The sequence below is a fragment of the Mytilus edulis genome, chromosome 3 (genome assembly GCF_963676685.1).
Source record: "Mytilus edulis chromosome 3, xbMytEdul2.2, whole genome shotgun sequence".
NCBI lineage: Eukaryota > Metazoa > Mollusca > Bivalvia > Mytilida > Mytilidae > Mytilus > Mytilus edulis.
In genome coordinates this window covers 48,828,026-48,852,872 of record NC_092346.1, presented here as the reverse complement: position 1 = coordinate 48,852,872, position 24,847 = coordinate 48,828,026, and the positions used below count along the sequence as shown (strand labels likewise).

At 30.5% G+C, this 24,847-nt stretch overlaps 1 long non-coding RNA gene across 2 annotated transcripts; it reads right to left on the bottom strand.

The window, feature by feature from the left end:
• Window positions 1-938: 938 nt before the first annotated feature.
• On the bottom strand, window positions 939-16,380 carry LOC139514324 (uncharacterized). Of its 2 annotated transcripts, none has more exons than XR_011662597.1 (5): window positions 16,318-16,380; window positions 8,460-8,554; window positions 6,915-6,992; window positions 5,400-5,471; window positions 939-2,547 (listed from the first exon to the last, which is right to left on the bottom strand). It is a non-coding gene; the product is annotated as an uncharacterized lncRNA (long non-coding RNA). The 2 variants fall into 2 exon arrangements; XR_011662596.1 differs by lacking the exon at window positions 16,318-16,380 and adding an exon at window positions 11,414-11,518.
• Between the last annotated feature and the right edge of the window lie 8,467 nt (window positions 16,381-24,847).

The window sequence follows — 24,847 nt, the reverse complement described above, 5'->3', positions numbered from 1 at the left end:
AATTGAACGGCTTTACTTAATACGAAAACGCAAATTAACACACATTGAAAGAACAAGTTTGTTCTTTGATACCTGAATGCAAATACACAGTTAATAAAATTATAAGGAATAAATAATTAAATTCGAAAGTATATAAACAGGTGTAAATAAAGTTATAGGGGCACTAGCTACGATATATATAAAAAAATAAAGTATGATTTTTTTTTAGATCAATCATTAATCAAATTGGAATAATGAAATAATAATTGGCTTTTAGGAATCAATTTCCTTTAATTTTGTTGAAATAAGCGATTAAACATAATTTTTGACTGATTCACTTGCAAGTGAAAACGTCATCATCATTCTAACCGGTATTCATGTGAACTTTAAGTTAACCCCTAGCTAGAGATTGACAACGCATGCATTGTACGTGTACTGGTTATTTAAAGAAAAAGAATGTAAACAATGAAAGTGAAACTACGGTAAATCATTTGATTACTAATTCGATGCACATAAAATCATTCTTATATGGTTAAAAACAGTGAGAAACATCTATTTTTAATCTATAAAATAAAATCAAACAGACCTATAAAAATGCAATTGCACGTGTTGGTTTAATCTATTCGTATCTTTATTTTTGTTTACATCGCTTATATGGTCATCTGAGGTCAAATCGATAGTTAATTAGATGGCGTCTGGACTAAAATACACACGAAACGAACCTATATATTATCTACCCCATGCTCTGTAAACTGTTTATTTTAGACTTTTGATAGTTTGGATAAATGTTTTACATTGTTTTAAACCAAATATGAGAATCTGAGTCAAATCGGTTACAATGAATTTGACAGCTAGTGCCCCTTTAAAGTATGATACTAATGTGAAATGTTAAACAATTGTTAGAAAACCTCAGTTATGAAAAAAAAACCTGAGTCATAATATAAACAGGTAAATGAAAATAATTTTATTGTAAAGTATATACTTCTTCTTCTGTGTGTATAAAATCTTCCGCTAAGTAATATCAAGAAATTTCGCGCTTATCAATAAAACTAATCTAACATTTGGTACATCGTATATTAAAGAAAACAGGAAATTAATGACTATTTATTCAAGTACCTCGACACATGTGAATATCCTTTATAAACAACCAAAAGCATATATACAAGGGTTGGAAGAGACACTAAGCTTACTTAGTGGAATAGATTAATGTTGAAGGAAATCAGGAAAGAAATACAAAAAACAAAAATAAAATAAAAACAAAAATAAACACTCAATAAAACAATCATTAATAAAACCAAAACTGGTCAACATTATCAAGAATTGAGTGAATGGAATTAACATGTTTAAGTAAGATCTGTTTTAAATTGTGTTGTACTTAGGGGAAATCCGTAAAACGGTAAAGAAGGTTATCTTCAATAAGGTTATTATAGTTGTCACAAAAAATGTCTACTGATAAGAATTTATTAAAAATATGAGATTTCTCTGATTTTCTTTATCCAATACTTGAAAGGTTTAAATATATCATCAATCTACTTCTAAAAAAATATTCTGGGAAAATATGGCTTGACTGACTCATATAAAAAAATTGTATAAGTATGCAGGTGTAATCCGATTTAATACTAAAAAAAAAGTATAAGCTGATGTTTTTTCCGTAAAGTTTAAAAAGTGTCTTATCCTAATTCAACTTAAAGCTTTAGTCTAGTAAAAATTCTAGCTGCTTCTAATTGAATATTTTCAATAATAACTGGAAGTGTTTAACTACCTTGACTGGCTATACAGCCTCGCCCGGTCGGTTAACATTTTCAAGAGCACTTGCCTCAAACAACATCTCCATACTCTTATATATGGAGCAGCTCCCGTTTAATCTTTAAGAGCTTTTGCGATCAGAACAGATTTTTTAGGGGTTTCGCGAAACGCAGTCTTCAGCTATGTTATGGATAATATAAATACTGTTTTTGATCTTTTTGCCATTTTTGAAATGCCAGTTTGTTTTCGACTTATGATTTTGAATATCCACGTAAAAATGAAATGAAGAATGCATATATGGAATGTGTCAAAGAGACAACAACCAGACAAAGGAGAAGAACACAGCCAATAGCTACAAATAGGTATCTAACAGAGCGAATAAATTTCGTACCGGAGTAGGGGTTAAACTGGTCCCGAGACACACATGTGCACATGTTCAATGAATACGAACGTCACACTTAAGTGCGAAACATATAAATGAACATAAAAAACAAAAGCATACATATACCTCTCGATTAAAAATCTAAAGGACGAATGAGCATAGAATTAATCTTTTTGATGTTTTTATAAATGCCTGCTTATGCCGTTCTGATTAACTGAATCATAGACAGGCTGCTATTAGACATGAAATTCAATTAAGATTTTTCAGTGTATTATTTCCTTCAGCAGACATTCACAGAAATAGCGCCAGAAAAGTCGATTGGGAAAAATATAAACGTTACATCACTCCTTAATAGGGTGTCAATTGAATTAGCGTCGGTTTCATTATGCCATTTACATCTAGTTCCATACAGTTTCTTGACGGGGATAAGACGGAGGTGGCTGAAATATAATAACATAGTAATTTGTTTATTTAGTCTCTAATATTAATATAATAAATATCCAGAAATGAGTTTCAATCCCGTAAAGACTTAATAAATCAATACATTACTGTCTCTATCAGTTGAGGTAAAGTCTTGCTATAATAGTTAGTTTGAACACGTTACGTCAATCATATTTGAGTTATAGAAATCACTTTTAGGTGAACGCGTTTGCCTGAATTGGTCATATGCCATTGAAGTCATGATAATGGTTTTAAAATTATGTGTTATTGATTACTAATATAATGTACGCCTGTAACAGAATGCTGTCATTTTAGCGGTATTGGGAGGTTTGGCTAGTCATAAACCAGGTTCAACCCACCGTAGGTTTAATGTCCAGTACCAAAACAGGAATATATAACTTTTTATCAAGTAGTCCGTTTCTATGCATGTTGGTGGTGGTTTATGTAGCAGTTCAGTGTTTCTGTTATTCCGTTGATTTCTTTTCTTCATATAGGTTATGCGTTTCCATTCGTTTTTTTTTATCTGAATTTGCTTTCGCTTTATCAATTTATGACTATTGAACAGCAGTTTACTACTGTTGTCTTTATATAAAGACTTCACCTATAAAGACTTTCAACATATATATCGAAAACACAGTCGGTAGGCAATATAGGAAGGGTTTAATGACGAAAGAGGTTTAAAAAAAAACATAAGCTCCAAATCGAGCTTTCGTTAGTATAAGCCATCTTGATTATGTGTATCTGCGGATAAAAATTTGTAAGCATAAAAACATAGTATATACCAATACACATAATTATCAGCGCCTGGTGATGTTTCAAAGCCTGACTGATTTCGGTCCAAAAAGGACGTTTATCAGAGGCAGGCTATGAAACATCACCAGGCGCTGTTAATTATGTGTCTTGTCATGTACTTTATACTCGGTCGGTACGTATGTTATTAGGGACTTGCATTGGGATTACTGTAGAACCCTTATTGAAAGTTTTTTTTTATATAAAAGAAACCCAAAGTACTGAAGTACATAACATCGGATGACCTCAAGTTCTTGTGGATGTCAAAAGTACTTGTCTCAGAAAAAAATTTGTGTGTGGGAGTTTCCCTCTGCGTTGAAGATCTATTGGTAGACTTAGGTCTCTTTGATACATTTCCCATATCCATTCTCAATTTTATTGTTATATATTATCAATATAGCAGTTACATGTATATATAGTTTTCGTTCATTTGAATATTATTCCATTCCACTATTATAATGGTGCAGTGCAAGTGACTAAGTGATCTAACAGAACGGAGTAGTCAGTTATACTTATTTTCCCGCAATATCAATCTTCCATGGAGAGTTATCGGTCATCGCAAGGATCGGTAACTCTGCGTTGGGGATTGCCGCAAAAAAATCTTGCGAAATTGAGGATAAAAAGTGATTTGAAAGTAGTACGAATTTTTATAAAAAGAAGTTATATATTTATTTTTAATTATGTTTTGTTTCATAGAGATTAAATAAACAATTAAGATATCAAAATCATTTATAACCTTTAATCCAAAACTAATAATATTAATCATTTTTAAAACTATAGTTATTGGTTAAATTTGATACAATACTATATTTTTTACATTTGCTATTTTCTTTTACGGCAATACTTAAGACAGTGGTTATAACACCCTAGCTTAGATAATCATACGATAGTTGGATGTGCATGCTGAGAAATGCCGTTAATCAGTCCTAACTTTATCATAATTTCTGTTCTAATAATTTCTCATAGGACCGATCTTAGGACAGTTTCAATAAACAGGCCCCTGTTCTCATACTGCTATTATGTAACAAATGTATTTTTTATTTAAATGAAAATATTTCTTTTATTTACTCGCATTTATATTTTAGGTACTTCCCACTTTATGTTAGTCAGCGCCCCCTCCTTAAAAAAGTTCTTGATCTGCCACTGATTCGGGATTTAAGATTAATACCTAACATCATTTAGGCAATGAACGTACTGCCTAGGCATTATGTTATTGCATAGGACTTAAGCTTCAATGTACTGTCCCCGAATACGTCATCAACGAAGTAGTCGGTGGCTTTGTACTAAATTTGTTTTCAAAATTTCCTGTTTGTAAACTTACAATATAATGGGACTGAGATTTCAACTCCAGGCACCATATCTTTGTATGTAAACAGCCTTGGTTTTCAGTTTTGTTTTAGGTTTTAGCATATTCGAAGGAAGAAAAAGAAACAGTTAAAAGTATTATTTCCTTTGCGTAATATTCTGAAGTATCATGCCCTGTCCTAAATTGAAAAAGAAGCTGCAGGGAAATTTTGAATTGCAATCAAATAAACAACCGACAGGGTATAAGGTTACAGTTCAGTCCTGCACATCTCAGTGTTGTTCCAGTTTTGCATACATGATTAACAGTTAAGGACAGTATTGTCATATAGTTCTTGCGTTAATAATGAAAAAAGAGGATACTTTTAGCTGGAATAAATAGTGTCCATTCTATTTGTAAAAAAAATCCATTTCCGTTATTAATATGATATTATTATTTTAATCAAATAATTTGTTCTTTGGCACTATTACACAAGTTTGAAAGTATAAAACTTGAACCAATTATAACACCTTTTAATCTTAGGTATCCAATACAATACAAGGTAAGTTCTAAGATTTTAATTTTGGCAGCATTATCCTCCTTTGTGATGGAGCCTGATTAATAGTTGGAATCTCTCTTTTTTGTGTTGATCTTTTTCAGAAATGCAATAATAACAAAAACTTGAAATCATAAATTTTGAATATATTGAATTGGATCTTAATTTTTTCAACTGTAAGGAGCACCTCGGCCTCTGTGATAAATCATTTATAACTTGCTTACCGTGGGAGCCAGTGATTCCTGATATAGTCCCATTTTTCCAGTTGGTATGCTAACGCCAAAATCATGATAATTCTGAAACAAAATTTGTAAAGATAAAGCATGATTTGACTGAAGAGGTAACAGAAGTTCACTTGTTTTTTCAACTTTGTACTTTTTTGGCTTTGTAACTATTTTGATATGAGCGTCACTGATGGGTCTTATGTAGCCGAAACCCACGTCTGACGTATCAAATTATAAGCCTGGTACACATTTATTTTACCTTCTGTGTAAATCTGATATACAAATCTGAGGCAAATTTATGCTTTTCAGTTACAAGTTCTCCAAAAACAAAATGCCATCAAAGAACAAATTTGAAATAATTTTGCTATTTCTTTTATGCTTCTGCATGTTCAGTTACAAATCTCATATCATATATTGGTTAATATATATCTATGGCATGTGGTTCTTTTTCAAAGTGTGACCATACCGGAAGAAAGGGAATATACAAGTTAGAACCATTCAAACAGACAATTTTTGTAAGTAACATTTTCCTTTGAGAGGGATGATCTACTTAAAAGCTATTTTTTATATTTGAATAAAGTGAAACATTTCTTAATGTGTTATAAAAAACATTGAGACATTAACAGCTGAATACATACAAATCAGTCTACAATTCATAATCAAATATATTTGCCGAGGAGAGAAAAAAAAAGGGATTTGAAAGTAGTACGAATTTCTTTTACATGTTGTCATGCATGTCTATATCATATTTTACGATGATCAAATATACAAAATTGCGTACAACTGTATGCTCCTTTGTGTGGTTATTAGATGTAAATTGAAATAAATAATTATCTTTTTAGCGTGTTTATGATATTGATCAAAACGTTTCCAGAAATACGAAAACTGAAACTGATTTCTGCCCAAATGTGAAGTACTGAAAACTGCTTTTTGAAATAACAAATTAAAACCCTTCAAACGGACGAAATATATACCTACATGTCGTGATTTTTTTTTAAGGCAGATGGACTATTTAAAAGTTGTTGTTTTGATATTTTTTAATAACAGTCATACATATTTGTAAATGTTGTCAATCCCAAGACAAATTCCTATTTGTTCATACATATCGGAAATTCTAAGAAATTAATAGTTTAATACATACAAATCAATCTTTATTTCTAATTCAAATATATATGTAGAGGATGAAAAAATTAACAAGGAGGTGATACGAAATTTCTATCAATTGTTTTAATATTCATACTTTTCGGCAAAAAGATATACAAAATTGCGGGACACAGTATAATCCGTTGTGGTGGAGTCTAATTGAAAATTGTAATAAATCGTATTCATCTCTTTTGTGTTGTACAATGAATTTTAGAAAAAAAGATAACCAGGTCGGAAATTTTCACAGATGCAAAATTATAAAAACTTAAATTGATAGATTTTGAATACACTTGTTACATTGATTTGTATTTTGATTTTTCTACAGTAAGGAGTACTTCGTCCTCTTTGATAAATTATTAATATCTTGCTTACCGTGGGATCCAGATATCCATGATACTGCCAAATTGGTCTAATGAACATGCCTCCAACAAAAATAAAATTATTCTGAAACTAAATTTGTACAGATGAAGCAGGATTTGTATGAAGAGCTACCGAAGGTTATTGATGCACATTTATTTAAACTTCTGAGTAAATCGGATATACAAATCTGTGGCAAATTTATGCTCTTCATATTCAAGTTCTCCAAAAATTGCCATCACAGAATAAATTTGAAATATTTTTGCTAATTCTTATATGATTTCAGTTATAAAGCTCATCACCAGCTCATAGCATATATTGGTAAATATACATCCATGCCATGTGGTTCTTTTTCAAAGTGTGATAATACCAGAAGAAAGTGAATATATAAATTGGAACCATTCGAACAGACGAAATTTTTAAGTAACATTTTCCTTATGATGTGCCAAAGAGACAACAACCCGACCATAGAAAAAAACAACAGCAGAAGGTCACCAACAGGTCTTCAATGTAGCGAAAAATTCCCGCACCCGGAGACGTCCTTCAGCTGGCCCATAAACAAATATATACTAGTTCAGTGATAATGAACGCCATACTAATTTATTTCCTTATATTTGAATAAAGTGAAACATTTTCCAATGTGTTATAAAAAATATTGAGACATTAACAGCTGAATACATACAAATCAGTCTACAATTTATAATCAAATATATTTGCCGAGGAGAGAAAAAAAAAGGGATTTGAAAGTAGTACGAATTTCTTTTACATGTTGTCATGCATGTCTATATCATATTTTACGATGATCAAATATACAAAATTGCGTACAACTGTATGCTCCGTTGTGTGGTTATTAGATGTAAATTTGAATAAATAATTATCTTTTTGTCGTGTTTATGATATTGATCAAAACGTTTCCTGAAAAACTAAAACTGAAACCGATTTCTTTTCAAATGTAAAGTACTGAAATTGCTTTTTGAAATAACAAATAAAAACCCTTCAAACGGACGAAATTTATACTTACATGTAGTGATTTATTTTTAAGGCAGATGGACTATTTAAAAGCTGTTGTTTTGATATTTTAATAACAGTCATACACATTTTTAATTGTTTTCAATGCCAAGATAAATTTCCATTTGTTCATACATCTCGGAAATTCTGAGAAATTAATAGTTTAATACATATAAATCAATCTTTATTTCTAATTCAAATATATATGTAGAGAATAAAAGAATTGACATGGAGGTGATACGAATATCCTTTCAACTGTTTAAATATTCATACTATACGGCAAACAGATATATAAAATTTCTGGAAATTGTTAGTTCCTTTGCAATGTTATTACATTAAAAAATTAAAGTAAGTCGTACTCCGTTTTCATGGTGTTGTTCCAAAAAGAAATCTGGAATACATTTCTGTGCAAATGCGAAAAATATTAAGCTTAAAATGAAAAATGAAAAACTCGCTTGTCATATTGATTTATATGTAGATTTTTCTGTTTGTTTATTTTTTTTACTGTAATAAGGTATTCGACCTTTATAAGTAAATCAAAAGTCTGCTTACGTTTGGATTCATTTGTTCCAGAAAAAATTGTGAATTAGGATACCTGACAGATGACTGATTATAACTCCTTCTTCTCTATCGTTTGAAAAAGACAACTAAAAAGAAAACGAATCAAATATATTATGAATAATTATTCTTATTACTTTTTCTTCGAATTGACAGAAAGAGTGACAAAGTGTTTCTCATTAACGTTAAAACAAATAATGTTAAAATATTAAGCAGTATAAGGCCGTGTTCACATTGACCTAAACTCGGTGCTGTGTAAGTGTAACTCACACGTAAACTAAACAAAATTACGTTCCCATTGATAACACTCAATGTTTACATGTAGTGTAAATCAAGTTTTGTCTACATGCAGTCGATACACGATGTAGGCCTTGTGTAGATTAAGTGTACACAAAACTAGGCATTTAAAACATAAGTTTCACCGTGTATATATTAAGGAAGAAACGATTTTTGAATAACATTGATATTTATAACAATTATTAATAAAGTTTTTTACAGAAATATTTGTCTAAACTTGATAATTTTATATTTATTTGGTTTTTTTTCGAAAAAAACCTTAATGTAGCTTTATTAACCCCTTATCAAGAATTAAAGCAGCATCATTTCCAAACACATAATTCATTTAAAATTTCAAATTAAGGTCTTTCCGAATCGACTTGACTTATACACAGAAATATTTGCCACTGGTCTTTACCCAAACAACGATTCACTCATTAATGCATTACTTAAAAAGTGTAAGGTAAATGTTTTGTTTGTCTAGTATCTCTGTTCCGTTAAATTACACTTTAAATTTTTTAGAAAAAAATTACCCCCTCCCTTTGCCAAATACTCCTTGGAGGAGAAATGCCATTTGAAACAAACAGAAAAGATAGAAATATTGTGATCCCTAATATATCAATCCTACTTCTCAGTCGTCTGTAAGCACGCTGCTGCAGCCTACGTTTTATAATGCTTATCGAGACATCTTTAGTATCTTTAAACTACTGCAAATCATCAATATGGCTTTCATAAAGAAGCAACCACTTAATTTCCAAAGGGTGGAGGGGGGTATTTTGTTTATTTATCTGAGGCAGAATTTTTTTCGCGCAAACGTTTTATTTCCTTTTTTTCGATGATGGTAACTTTTTTCAACTTTTAACACTATAATGTATGGGGAAACTCTTGATTCAGAATATTTTTTTATACAATTGGGGTTGGGAATATTACCATCCCCCCTCCCCCCGGATTTGAAGTCAACTGGTCGTTCCCTTACTGCTACAAAAGTTGTCCGAAAACTTTGCATTCGGTTCTACGTAATGAACATTTTAAAAATGACATAGAGTTTACAAGTGTGAACAAATCTTATGTACAGGTAATTAAACAAGGTGTATAGATGTGAACAAATTTAAAGTGAAACCAATGTCCAGTACATTAAACTAATTGTAAACAAATTTACTGTACATGGAGTTTGGTGTGAATACGGCCTAAGACTACTTCAAGTAAATCAATAACAAGAATTCAATTGATTCTGTAAAATAACTGACCAAATATATTTATATTGGAACGCAATTTTAGCCAATCTAAAACCGTAGTGCAATAAATGTAGTTATAATCTTTGAGGATATACATATGATCTCAAGTCCGGTTACGCAAAGGATAAGCTCTTATCTTGGATAATCCGTTCATTGTTAAATAAAAATTGCCGTCAGTTTTCTCGATTGAATTTTTGTACTAATTTTAAAACTATTGTCATTATGGGGCTTTTTATACGCTTACTTTGCGGTTAAGGTCATTCAATCAGTGGATTTTAATCATAAAGTTCTATGTCATTAGGTCTCTGATGGAGAGTTGTCTCTTTGGCAATGGTACCACATTCTTTTATTTTTATTACTGCCGCCTTCTCGGATGTCTGCGTCATTACGTCCAGAAACGGAACGAATGAAGGTTTTTCTTTGAGGTTTTGGTCTTAATTATCGCAAAGTGATATCGTTATATTCTATTTTGAATTTATGGGTTTTCAATGATATTTGATAACCACCTTAAAAGATGCGTTCTTTACATTTTTGCTAAGAGAGATTTTAGATTTGCTTCAGTCTGAGGTTATTTTAAAATAACTATAGGCTTTAGATCTCGGTTATGAAAGAGGGACGAAAGATACCAGAGGGACAGTCAAAAATCGATGTCGAAAATGGAAAAGGAATTACATTACACACAATTGAAGGTCTATTTGAGTAATATAGATTTTAAACTCGTTCAAAACTACAGGCTAACTGAATCCGACGAATGGATTTATCTAAAATAATAGGAGTCACATTTTCTTACTACAAAGATATGACCGAAGCAGGACGAAACCGATTTTAAAAGCGCTTGAAAATTTGATTATCAGGTCATTCTTAATAAGCTTAAATTATATTTTTCAAAGGTTCTAAAAAGTCTTTGAAAAATGATGAAAATTTGTTTGAACAGCATCGAAAAAAAAAACATGGTAGACAATGATTATTTATTGCTTTCATTTTGTTGTAATGAAAAACTTAACAATAATAAAAAAAAATCAATCACATTAAATAAATAATGATATATATGTTAGGGTATTTTAATATTTAACATGGAAAAATATTGTAGCAAGTTATTAACAAAAATACCAAACTCTAAGGAAAATTCCTAAGCAAATGGCAAAATCAAATGCTCAAACACTACAAACGAATGGATATCTACTGAAAATGGTGGATTACACCTGAATTTTGTAGCTAGCTACACCTTTCACTTGCATGACAGTCACATAAAGTTTCATTATATTATAGGTGCGTGTGTAAAAATGAAATTGTATCTTCTCTGTATTGTTATAAAAAAACACACTTAATACATTTAAAAAAATAGTAAACATTACGCAAACAAACCAGATGATCATGAATAAAGAAAGACGGACCTTATATATAAAATCATTTCCATTATATATCAAAAACACTTACCTCAATTTAATTTTGAACGTTTAATCTTAATTTTTTAACGAATAAAGTACTGATTTATCAAGAGCGACACGTAAACTGTTTTTGTTTTTTTTTCAAACTGAAACAGATAGTTTTAGCGATGACTCATTTTAGTTGATTGTCTCTATTGAATATGTTATTTAAAAAAAATAATAGCCTTTTATTCAAAATCAATTCAGCTTTAAGAATTTACATGAACATATATAATAGAGAATATAAAAGATATTAGTTACATAATATTATGTGTTAAACCATGCATTATAAGAAAAGTTTGAATCCTCGCCAAAAATGACAAAAAAAAAAAGAGAAAGAATACAACTCTACTTATGTACTGTTCCTTATAATACTGCCTTTACATTGACATTGATATTTGTTCAGTAAGATTCCGAAATGATCAAATTATAATAAGAAGTCATCAAATTTGAAGAAAATTCACCAATTTCATTTGTTTAGCATATCTCTACAAAAAAAAGAAAAATGAAACAGTGAACACACAAAAATAATCATTCTAGTATTAATTTGAGATAAGATAAGTTTCATGAACATGCAAATTTCATTTATGTGTATTATTATTGAAATCATCCAACAACCCATTTAGGCTGCCACCTCCAATTTATATAAAGAGGTTACTGTATAAAAAATATGATAAGGAAAAAAAAATATGTTACAATATGTTACGAGTTGTCTCTTTGGCAATGGTACCACATTCTTTTATTTTTATTACTGCCGCCTTCTCAGATGTCTGCGTCATTACGTCCAGAAACGGAACGAATGAAGGTTTTTCTTTGAGGTTTTGGTCTTAATTATCGCAAAGTGATATCGTTATATTCTATTTTGAATAAGTATGGGTTTTCAATGATATTTGCTAACCACTTTAAAAGATGCGTTCTTTACATTTTTGCTAAGAGAGTTTTTAGATTTGCTTCAGTCTGAGGTTATTTTTAAATGAATGTGTTATTCTAAATAAGTAAAAAATAATAGCCTTTCATTCAAAATCAATACAATTTGAGATTGACATGTTTAGCCATGCCTACACATTTTAAAACAAGATACCTCAATGATGATTGTAGTCTTGTTAGATTGTATTTGACCCAGATGTGTCAGAGAAGATTTTTGTAAAGATTAATAGCCGACGACTAACGACAGACACAAAGTGATGAGAATTATTGTTATTCTTTTTGGGTCATTAATTTAATTTAAACATATTTTGTTATAATGAATTGGAAAACAACTTATTACAACTTATATTAATCCCTCTCCACTTTGTGGTTGTGAGTGCTGTCTTTTAACGACATTAGCCTGCTCTTTTGTCAAATCTACAAGGGTGTCTTTAACTTGCAAGAGATATTGCTCTCTCTCTCTTAACAAGGGTCACATACGTTTATCGTCCAATTTCGACGGACTATCATCATTTCTCAAAACCAAACTCTAAAATGGTGTCAAGGGAGAACATAAAATTAAATCCCTGAAACCACTACACCACGGCTATTCGGGTCATTGAAATTGTGTTATTTCTATCGTTATAAAAAAAAATTGTTTTTAAAAATGAATATAAAAAGCAAACAAATCCAAAGAACTGATATCTTGATACGGAAGCACAGGTCTACGGAAAATATTTTCAGTCAGTGTCCATATATTTTACTGCCGGCAACTCCGTCGAAACAGAGTCCCCTTGTAACAAATTTTGTCTAATCAATCATACATATAAAGCCACATTACTGACCTAAGGGAATATATTAAAGTTTATATAGGTCCTTAATGTACGAATTGGACAATAATTAGTAAGGAAACTGATTCATGAAAAAATAAACGAAAATTAGTCGACTTACCTTATCTAATTCCTAACATATGAGACGAAAAAACATTTCGAATACGTATATTACCAAGAAATGACATATGCACTATTTTTACTTTGGTAATTTTACATGACAAAAATGAGGAAGTTGAAAATTAAATTGTGTAGACATTTAAACTGATACAATCATTTTACAATGAGATTTTGATGGAATCAATACCTCAATGAAATATGCTATTGGAATGAAGGAAGTAATTATAATACAGAATTTCATAATGTATTTATTTTTGTAATTAACAATTCTCAAATCCGTCTTTATATTTATAAATGTTGCAATGAAATCCAACTATAGACCTTCTGTAAAACCGTGATGAAGGAAAAGATGACAATAAACATTGAAAGAATATAGAATAAATCAATGCTGATAAATATTTATACCCCAAATAATTAACTTAATGTTATTACACAATGTTATTACACAGTCTTATAGATTATAGACAATACACACAGTACTGAAGAAGAATATTAACAATTTCAAGAAGAAAAGAGAGAAAGAAAAAGAAGGAAAAAAAGAGGGAAATGTTTTACTGTAAACTGCTATAGGAAAACATATTATTTTGATTCCAATTTAAAATACTTCACAACACGTTTTAAAAAAAATAGTCTTAAATAAATAAAAATACATGAACGGAAAGGTCAATTTGGTAAATAAACACTTCGTTCAACTCTATAGACAAAATGACAACTGAGATTGTATGTATCTTCAATAACTGGAACATATGTTTCTCACTACGGAGGTTTTAAGTAAGTAGGATGATTCTGATTTCGATACCGTTGTTTTAAATTACACGTTTTCAAAACTTGACAAATAAATATTAACAAATAAAACAACTTTTTCCCCCTGTTTTCCCTTTGCTATTTGCTTTTAGCTTTTTGCTGTTTTACTTTAAGACGCATTCAAGCAAAAGAATAAATCAAAATGAAAATATCAGCAAAACAAAGATCAATATAACATAAGCATGTGAAGTCATATGTTATAGGACCAATGTCGCATTTTAATGCATGTGGCACACGTAATCAGTTTATTTTGTGTTGTTCTGAGTATTGTCGGTATAGTTGTTGGTGCATTTAACCTTAAGCACAATCCATAGTCGAACCATCTATACAAGTGACATAGCGGACGAGCTACCTGTGTATATTAAAAAATATGAGACAAAAGGAATAAGAGAAACATAAATGTTGACTAAATTATTTTTGCTTTGCTTTATTATAACTCTTTTGTCAATGAGCAACTAATAAAACTATACCTTGTTATTTTGTAACTTATATTTGCAAAATTGAACACTATACTTGAGCGAACGGTACTATATTAACTATATTAACTATAACAGAAAATACATAAAATATTATTTCTGCCTATTGTGTCGATGAAAAAAGGTAATTAAAGAACTAATCAGGGTTTAGGGTGCACTCGTATTTTGGAACTATATACTATGACAAAAATTGTTGAAATGGGACTCCATTCATTTCAAATGACAAGTTACGAAAAAGAAACTTATCTATTGATTTTTTTTCACGAGATTGATGATTATGTGTTGAATCGTAAACTTTGGCACAAAAAAAAAGTTAGTTAGCAAATCAAGTTTTCGATCAACAATCAATGATAAACCAAAAAATAAAATAAAAAAATAAAAATAAAAACATTCATCTACGTTAAATAGTTCTGACATTATCTTTTATTTAAAAACATTCTACTTAATTATTTTATTACAAACTACATCGTTTGGTAAACATACAAAATATTTAAAAGATCTCATGAAAAAAAATATATGTCGGAACTAAACAACTTAGGATAATTTGTAAATGCATAGTTTCTAAGGAATAATCACTTCTTCTACCTTGCATTTGTGTTTATAGTTTATACTATTTCATTTGAATGTATGTGTTTATGTTTCTATACCAGTGTACATTGCAATTTGTTAAATAGAACAAAAATTCTAGGGAAAAATTATTACTTTTTTTTGTGCATATATTGTATGCTTATACTTGATGACAAAAAGTTAAAAAAATAAATATACATGTACATTAATGTATCAAATGTTAATTTAATTGTGAATGTATCTTGACTATTATTGTACTTTGGTTTAATAGAATACAGATCTATGTATCATCTCAAGTATCACTTGGAAGGATATTAATTGATAAAAAAAACCTTAATGTTCTTATTATAAATGTAAGACTGATCATTCATTCATATAACGATCAAATGAATGCGTTGCATAATGAAAGATCAACAAAATCTTTGTTGTTCAACAATAGTTTGACTCTTTTCAAGGATTTCAATATATCTAAATGTTAAAAAATTTGTCGCAATTAGTAATTTAAAAAAAATGAACTTTTTTTTCTCCTTTACATTAGGGCACAGTACTATGAGAACTGTTAATAATTTTGACAGATATATTTCTTGTTTTCATTTCCAAACAATCTTTTAATTATGCTATGAGTTTTCTCGTACATTTTGAAGTATAATAGAATTTATTTGCATTCATGATGCAATACCAGATCTCTTGGGATTCGATCGATATAATTGAACACCATAACTGATTCTTCACGATTATATATCTCGATATACCAAATGACATTCGAATTATAAATATTATGTTATATATATTTTCGGGTATACGTTTAATTGGCCCTACATTTATTGTTACTGTATGCGTTTCAAAGAAATTGTGTTCTCTCTTTCGCTATAAAACAAACAAAATACATAATGCTTAAAAGTTAAAAAGTTATATATAATGCAAACCGATGCCAAAGAATGATATCTTGAATACGGAAGCACGGGTCTAAGGTAATAATTTAAAAGTCAGTGTCCGTATATGTTACTGTTTTAACCTCTCATCCGACACCAAGTTCCTTTGTAACAAAGTATGTATAACCAACATACTTGTAAAGGTAAATTACTGACTGATGGATATATATACAGGTCTATATACTAGTAAGTCCTTTAGGTACGATTTTACCAATAAGTAGTCAGAATACTAATTCACAAAAAAAATATATAAAAAATAACCTTTTAGTGTTGACTTACCTCTTCTTAATTCTCAACCGATGAGACCCTTAGACGTTCCGTATACGTTTAAGTATACATTACCGAGAAATGTGAACTATTTTTACATTGGCAATTTTCCATGAGTTACCGAGAGATTACGTGTGAACTATTTTTACTTTGGAAATTTCCATGAGAACGTTGAGGGCAGAGTAAACAATTATATTCAACAGACGTTGAAACTGATACTATTGTTCTATTAGCTGTTGATTGAATCAACACCCAATGAAATGTGCTATTAAAATGAAGGAATTAGTAAGACTAATAAAATTTTCATAATGCAATCCTTAAGTATTACTATTTTTGTAATTAAAAATTGTGCAAACCGTCTTGATATATAAATTTAAAGTTTGATAAAAAAAAATATCCCTCTGAAACAGAAACAGTTGAAAAAAGAGTTGCATGCCATTATAAATATTGCTAAAGTTTTTGATGTGTTTTGTTATTTGATTTTGCCATGTGATTATGGACTTTCCGAATTGATTTTCATCTAAGTTCAGTATTTTTTATGATTTTACTTTTTAATTCAGAAACAGAGATACTGGAATGGGTCGAATTTGGCGCTCATGTTACGTCCACGTGGGTCATTTGCATAGCTAGGTCAGAAGTCCTATTTATTGACAATGTGGTAGCCAAGTGATGCATTTACTAAAATTAGTACAATTGATAGACATAATAAGATAAATCGTTAGTGAATTAAACATTAAAAAACAGACATTATTGATAATCTACAGCAATTGATATTTCACAAGAAAAAACATAAAGCATAAAACGTGAAGTTATCCGGTTAAATTGGTAGCAACGTTCGAATAGATACGCTACCAACAACCCGGGGCTATGGGTTTTGTAAAGACGTGACTAAATCAATCAAAATCTTTGAAGTATACTAAGACGGGAAGGAATCTTAGTAATTCCAATTAAAGTAGATCACTTCCAAAGTGAGAGGGTTAGCGCTATAAAACCAGGTTTAATCCACCATTTTCTACATTTGAAAATGCCTGTACAAAGTCAGGAATATGTCAGTTCATGTCCATTCGTTTTTGATGCGTTTTGTTACTTGATTTTGACATGTGATTATGGACCTTCCGAATTGATTTTCCTCTAAGTTCAGTATTTTCGTGATTTTACTTTTTTCCAATACTTGGCCACTATAATGTACGTCATGACGTACTCAATTCGTTAGATCTCATATGTACAGCATTGAATACGATAAGACAATGTGATTTTTAAAGTCGGATGAGGCAAAAGCAATAGGTTTGCTTAAAATTCATTGACATTTGTTTAGTTCGATTCCTTTATTTTATTATCATTTATGTTCTACGTTTGCTGCACGACATTATTTTTTCTATTTTTCTTTCGACGAATCGGTTTAATTTTTTGCATTGTCAACCATAAAACACTATAGATAATCCTTCTGCTCGTAATTTTCCAAATCGTTTACCTTTAGTTGCAAAAGCTTATTAAAACATGCTAACAATAAAGTCTTATAATTAGAAATTTAAGAGATACCCTACACTCCGTTAAAAAAATTTCAGATTCCAAAATGACAATAAGATATTAAAAAGAATCACATGGTGGTCTAATTTCTCAAATAATTGCCAGATTTTGACTAAGACCGGGAATAAATTCGTTATCTACGTTCACATCCTTAGATATGATTTTTTTAACACCCGTCAGCACCCAGTACACCCTTGGGCTTCGCTCCAGGGTAATCTTTTTGGTTACATATTTGATTTTTTATAGTGTTTAAGAATATACCACAATGTTGACTGCTTTAACCCTATTTTTGACATTTATATGTATTATGTCTGTTTGTTTTGTTCATATCTACAAGTATGAACGTATATTACTTATACTAGCACCGACAAGATGCTGAAGCTTCATTTTCGACCGGTGTCTGACGATTAATCAAAAGAAAAGCATCAACGCCTCCAGTACCAGAACACCAGCAAGTAGGAAGAAATCTATAAACCTTGTGGTTTTTTGAATTCGCAGAACATCGCTAAAAAATAAACCACCAATGCCATTAAAGTAAACAAATGTAGTTTGATCATGACCAATCGTCAAAATCAAAACTTAACTAAAAGTGTCGGCGACTTCATTTTATTTATGTCGTACCTAGTTTTTTTCAAACAAACGTGTGAAGGAAGGTGGTTCAAAACTCATAAATCGATTGAGAGAAAACAAATCCGGGTAACAAACAGGTTTTCAACTGTTTCGTTGTTTTCCTCTTATAGTTGATGTGTTTCCCTCGGGTTTAGTTTGACTTAAGTAGATTTTATCATGAATTGCAGCTTTAATTAATTTAATTTGGATATAGACATTCAATGAAAGATACAGTCAATCATTGTTTTTACTTTCTTCTGGATTAAAACTAGTTTAAAATATCATTTTTTTAAAATATCTTTGACATCACAACAACAGACGAACTTAGGATAAACAAAACACAAATTGTCATGTTTTGAGAAATTTTAAAATTGAAATACTGACTGACCGAATGTAATAAGAAAAATTATTACTATGGTCAATTATGAAGCTTAATTAATGTAAATGTTAATTAGGTGAGGATCATAAACTTATCATAACTATGAAGACATGTAGAATAATTGTATTTTCATGAAAATATTACGACAATAAAGGCATGGACTTACGAAAAAGGAAAGGGCGTCTTAAAAAGGGCAGAGGGCTTTACTCGGGGAAGGGTTGGCGGACCGCCCTGTGAAAACCACCTAGCTGGGACACTGTAATTTGCATTCCAACATTAAAATCTATAATTTAGTCAAATTTGATAAATAATGTTCTGGTATATAGTCATAGGTTCTCTGGCTCACATGTTCTTCTTTCATAAACCTTATCATAAAGACTTCAGAGTAGAGACAGATTTTCATATCACATCTTCTTATTTTTATATGGGACACAGGGAACTTACGAACAGCGGTATGCTACTATTGTCTTTATTTATACATTTATCAAATTTAATAAATTTTGATATTTTTAAGAAACTAATGTTTCAACGCCCTCTGAGAAAGCTGGCCTTTTTTGGTTAAAAAAGCTCTTCAATTGTTTCGGTTCTTAAAATACTTGGTTTGCAAATGTTTGGCTTTGAGCTTTGCTATGAAGGAAAATCCAAAAAAATGCGCGTAAGACGCATGCAATTATATAACGTGTTTTTTTTCTCCATATCTTATATCAATTCAGCATGGTCTCCAGTTATTGATATAAAATGAGATTAGAAAGGTTTGAAGTAAATAAAATGTGAAATATTGAATAAACAAAATAAGAAGACGAATCACAATGAAGAATACTGATTAATGCTGAACAGCTGGAACCTGGTTTTAGACAGGCGAATAATGTGTTGATCTCATTGGCTTTAAAAGGATGGTGACAATAATTTGGACCTTGAAATATTGTATCTGTTCCTTGGTGCGGGTTTGGCCAGAAATGCGATTCGGACATAAGAAGTTTTTAAAATATTGTTAACGTTTTGTTTACCCTTGTACTTATATTGTCTTCATTATCACATCGATAAAGTGTATACTCATACTCATACTGCATGTCCTATCATATTCCATAAAACTGTTTTGTTGGCGATTTTATAAAATAAGCTATCAACTTAACAAAATATTTTGTTAGCATCGGTGTCAAATCTTTCTATTAACTGTAACATTTTTATTAGATGTATTTTTACGTTTGATGAAATTTTTATATCAGCTGTATTGTATGTATGTGATGTATGTTATCATAATTCTTATATGATATGCATAGTAGGAAATACGTTGATATGATTGGTCAAGAAGACTTCCGAAAGTTGTTCTTGACGTTGTTTATTTTTCGATAGACGACGTTGACCGAACTACTTTTCGTAACCAATGTAAACAAGATGGCGGCGATAAAACACAATTCGGCTCGACGTTAACAAAATCTATTTTAACTTCGCATTGTTCGTTAAATTAAATAATAATCATAAAAAAAGCATTTGAATGAATATAAGAGCTTTTGCAATTTATTTTTTATCAGTAAATGTCATGGAATACATATTTTTGCATTAACCAACAAATATATTCATGCGCCAGACCAATCAATGACACAAATATACAATTTACGTGTGATAGAGTGGTAACGAATTTTAAAGAATTGTAAGGATTAAACGCCCTTTTAACGGAATTTATTGGTGTATAAACTTGACCAAGTCACTCACAAACATATCATAAAACTTTTATTTGTTTGTGAGAGAATTGGTCGAGTTTATACACCAATAAATTCCTTTAAAATGTCGGATAATCCTATAATAGTTTTGGTAGCTGTATCCCAAGAATGTGTTGCCAATCTAACATATTCTGTCTGTTTCTGTTGCTCAAATAGTTCTGTCAATTTAACGAAATTATAAACAACTTTCATAAAAGTACGAGGTTAAAATAGCTATTAAACCAGGTTTAACCCACTATTTTCTATCTGTACCATATATATTATGTTATATCGAGTCATCTGTTCGATCTCTTTTTTTACTTTGATTACTTTTTTATTGTTAAAGCCCCTCAATAGGTGCAGATATAGAGTATATATCAGCCAGTATCTTAGATTTAATTGTTGACAAGAACGTAACATAGGTACTTAGTACATGTGTACTCATTTAGCTCTTTTCTTTTCGACTTCATTGAGACAAACTACTATGTATCAAAACTGAACATGGTATGCATTAATGGCTACTGTGAATAGTAATTTTTCTATGAATTCAAACCTGAATTTTTTTATAAGGAAGTTTTGTTTACAAAAGAATAAAGGATCATTGATAAGGAAATGTACCAAGTTTAAATAATAATTTTCGCTATCTCAACTTGCACACTATTATTGTGGCAGTATAAGCAGTTGAAACAATATAATATAAAAAGTAAGTTGTTTTAAACTATGTTATGTAATATAAACAAAGTAAAATACGTGTATTGTGTTATTGTGCTATCGTGGTTACAACTTTGTGTTCTTGTCTTTAATTTTTCTAATGTGCTTTGTCTAAATGCCTTTTTGTGCTTCTTGGTTACCTATTTGTTTGTTTTTATATTGATTAAGATAATAACACAATATTGACATTTTTACCTATTATGTTTGTTTTGTTCACACATCGTTGTCAGTATAATGAAATATGATGCGACTATTATACAAGTAAGAGGTTTAGCTAGCTAGAAAATAAGGTTTAATCCAACATTTTCCACATAAAAAGATGCCTGTACCAAGTCAGGAATATGACAGTTGTTATCAATTCGTTTGGTGTGTTTGAGCTTTTGATATTGTCATTTGGTTAGGAACTTTCCTTTTTGATTTTTCCTGAGAGTTCTGTTTACTTTACTTTTTATGTATATACTCGAAATATTAAATACCTAACGAAAGCTTAAATATCAGATTGAATATCTAACCATAAACGTACAAGAAGAACATTTTAGCAAAAATGAAAATTCTATAGTAAGGAAAGCTTTGTGCTGTCTTTTTCTTTCGGATAGAACTTAACTAATTTTAGTTAAATATACCACAAACATATGTAAAAGTTAAAATACTGTACTTAAACCATCTTAAACGACAATAAAAATGTAGCATTGAACTAGATAACAGATTTGGTTGATTAATGTAAATAAAGGCAACAGTTAGTAGTATACCGGTGAACAAAAATCATACTAGATCGAGAGAGACAAAACAAATCCGGCTTCAAATTGTTTCAAAAATATTTCAAAAAGATTGTATTCACTCTCTTATATTCAATTTTCAGATGGTGTTGATCGTTACTTTCCGATTTTATCCGAGTGAAATGTAAGTGCAATAGACCCTTTCACTTTGTTCAAAACAGATAAGCCAGATCAGGATATCAGCGTGCCAGACATATCATTCTAACCGGACACCTATTCCCTTCATGTCTACTTTATTTGGCCTTTTTAACTTTTTGATATTCGAGCGTTACTGAAGAGTTTTTTGTAGACGAAACGCGCGTCTGGGGTTAATATAAAATTTAATCCTGGTATCTATGATGAGTTTTTATACTGGTCAGTTATTTTTCTCGTATAGACTTATGCTGGACGTAGAAGCAGCAAAGACTAGTTTAAAATCCGACCAGAGATTAAATCTACGAGATCACAGAGATCGTTTTATCATAAGTCGGTCTCATTATTGATTAATAATCAACAAATACTCTAATATAAATCAGGCCGTTAAATTTCTTCTTTGAACTTGTTTTACATATCGGGGCCTGCATTCTATTTGGGTTGGGTTTTACTCATTGTTGAAGACCACACGGTGACCTGTACTAGTATTTGTTAACTTCAACGTCATTTGGTCTGCGGTTGTGAGTTGTCTCCTTAGGAATCGCACCACACTTTTTTTTTAAAACGACAATAATTCTATATTTCCTCTTTGGTATTGACAAATTAATACCGTTTTCCTCCTTCTTTTTAACGAAACTGTTAAGGTGATTTTAATAAACTTCATTGTTCAAAGTTTTCCTTCTTGATATTTTACAATAGTAATAAAAACTTTAAAAGAAAATATTGTGTTACAAACTTTGTTTTACAGTAGACACGAGGAGAATACATTATTATTACATTGTGTTTCAGTTTTGTCGATATATACACCGTTTAACTTGAACTTTTAACGCATTTTTTAAAATTATTGTTTACAATTCAGACGGGTAATTTCATCAAGAAAAACAATTATTGTCCCGTGACCGGTTTGAGTTAAGTGTAGACTTGCAGTGTTAATTCTTCAAAATAAAAAAAAAAAGGGTAACGAAAAATAAAATTGACATATATTGACCATTTATGGTACATAATACCAATTGTACAACCTGAAACGCTTACACTAAGTTTTGTTTAGTACTCTTTGAATAAGACAGCAACCAAAAGTGCGTTTTAATCGACTGAGACATCTAAAGGTCAACAAACGATGTCCTATATAGTTATCAAAAGTACCAGGATTATAATTTAGTACGCCAGACGCGCGTTTCGTCTAAATAAGACTCATCAGTGACGCTCAAATCGAAATATTTATAAAGCCAAACAAGTACAAAGTTGAAGAACATCCTATACTATATAAAAAGCTCTTCTTTATTGTTTTTTTCCAGGTGGTGACAATAAACAATCAAAATGAATAAAGCAAAAGACTGGTGTGAAGCGATATTTATTCTTCCTCTGACAGCTTGGAACTGCAAAATCAAAAGACACCAGAATAACATCTCCCATGATGGCAGTATTGCGGGACTGATTACGCTAACCAGTTTAGTAGTCCTGCTAGCCGAAATAATATACATCAGCAATTCCTTTCAGCATACAAATAAAACGGCACCAGATGTTTCTCGACCACTTCTTATTGTACTGAACTGCTTTGGAATTTTGTCCTGTATCTTTGTTGGAATACGAGAAAAAATAAGAAAGAGATATATTTTAGACACTAAATCTCGTGATAAAAGTAACTCCCTCAAGTTGAAATTTTTAAGTTTGTTTTGTCTGGGTTGTGTAGTTTATCGTATCCTAAAGATCGCCGTCCATGTAAAATGCAAAATGTATATCTGGATCAACTATAGTCTGGGAACAGCGATTTTATATGATAAGTCGTGTGTTTCATTTTATCTGGTGCAGACATACTTTATCTACTATTTCTGTAAATATAAATTCGTCAATTCTTTGTTTACTTATTATGGTTTGATAATAATTGCACTGACGAACATTTCATCGTGGACATACGAAGCTACTGGAGAACTCGATTTTTCGAGAAGGTCTTCCGAAAACAACACAGATCGGTGTTTTGAAAATAAATCCCACTATTCCGTTACCAACCTGTTCCAAAATGCAAGACCATTCACAGAACCAATGATCGTTGAGTACCCGCTCATGGGATTTAGGAGAAGTGTATTTCTGGATCTCATCTGTAACTATATCATTTGAATATATAATGCTACTCCTTGCTCTTATGGGATGTTTTCATGCAGTGAAACATCAATGTAAGCCACGTAAAGAGAATACATCATATGACATTGGAAATGTTCTGTTAATTTTTAGTTTTATTATAACAATAGGGAACTTTTCTTTGCCTTTTTTAGAGGAGCTAATGTTTCCCGTTTCCACAAAATATCGAAGTTTATTCACTATAAGGGACATGTTATCGCTTATCGGTCTGTATCTCCAAACTGTGTATATTTTACAGATGACTAAATACACTATAATATCATCAAGGTCGCATTATTCTACCGTTCATTACAAATGTCTTTTAATTGGTATTATTAATTTAGGTTTTTGGATTTCAGACACTTTCATATTGGTCCAATATGACAACAAATTCCGCTATCTTTACTCCACTAGTAATATACAGATAGAAAATACTGAAACTGTCTTTGTTCCTTTCGTTCTGTTTTACAGATTTGAATGTGTCATATGTTTTTTATTCTGTGTACAGGTCTTAGTTTACATACTGTATTTTTTTACGTATCTGAAAATAAAAATAATCTGCATAGAAAAGCAGTCGAATTATCTCTTACTCA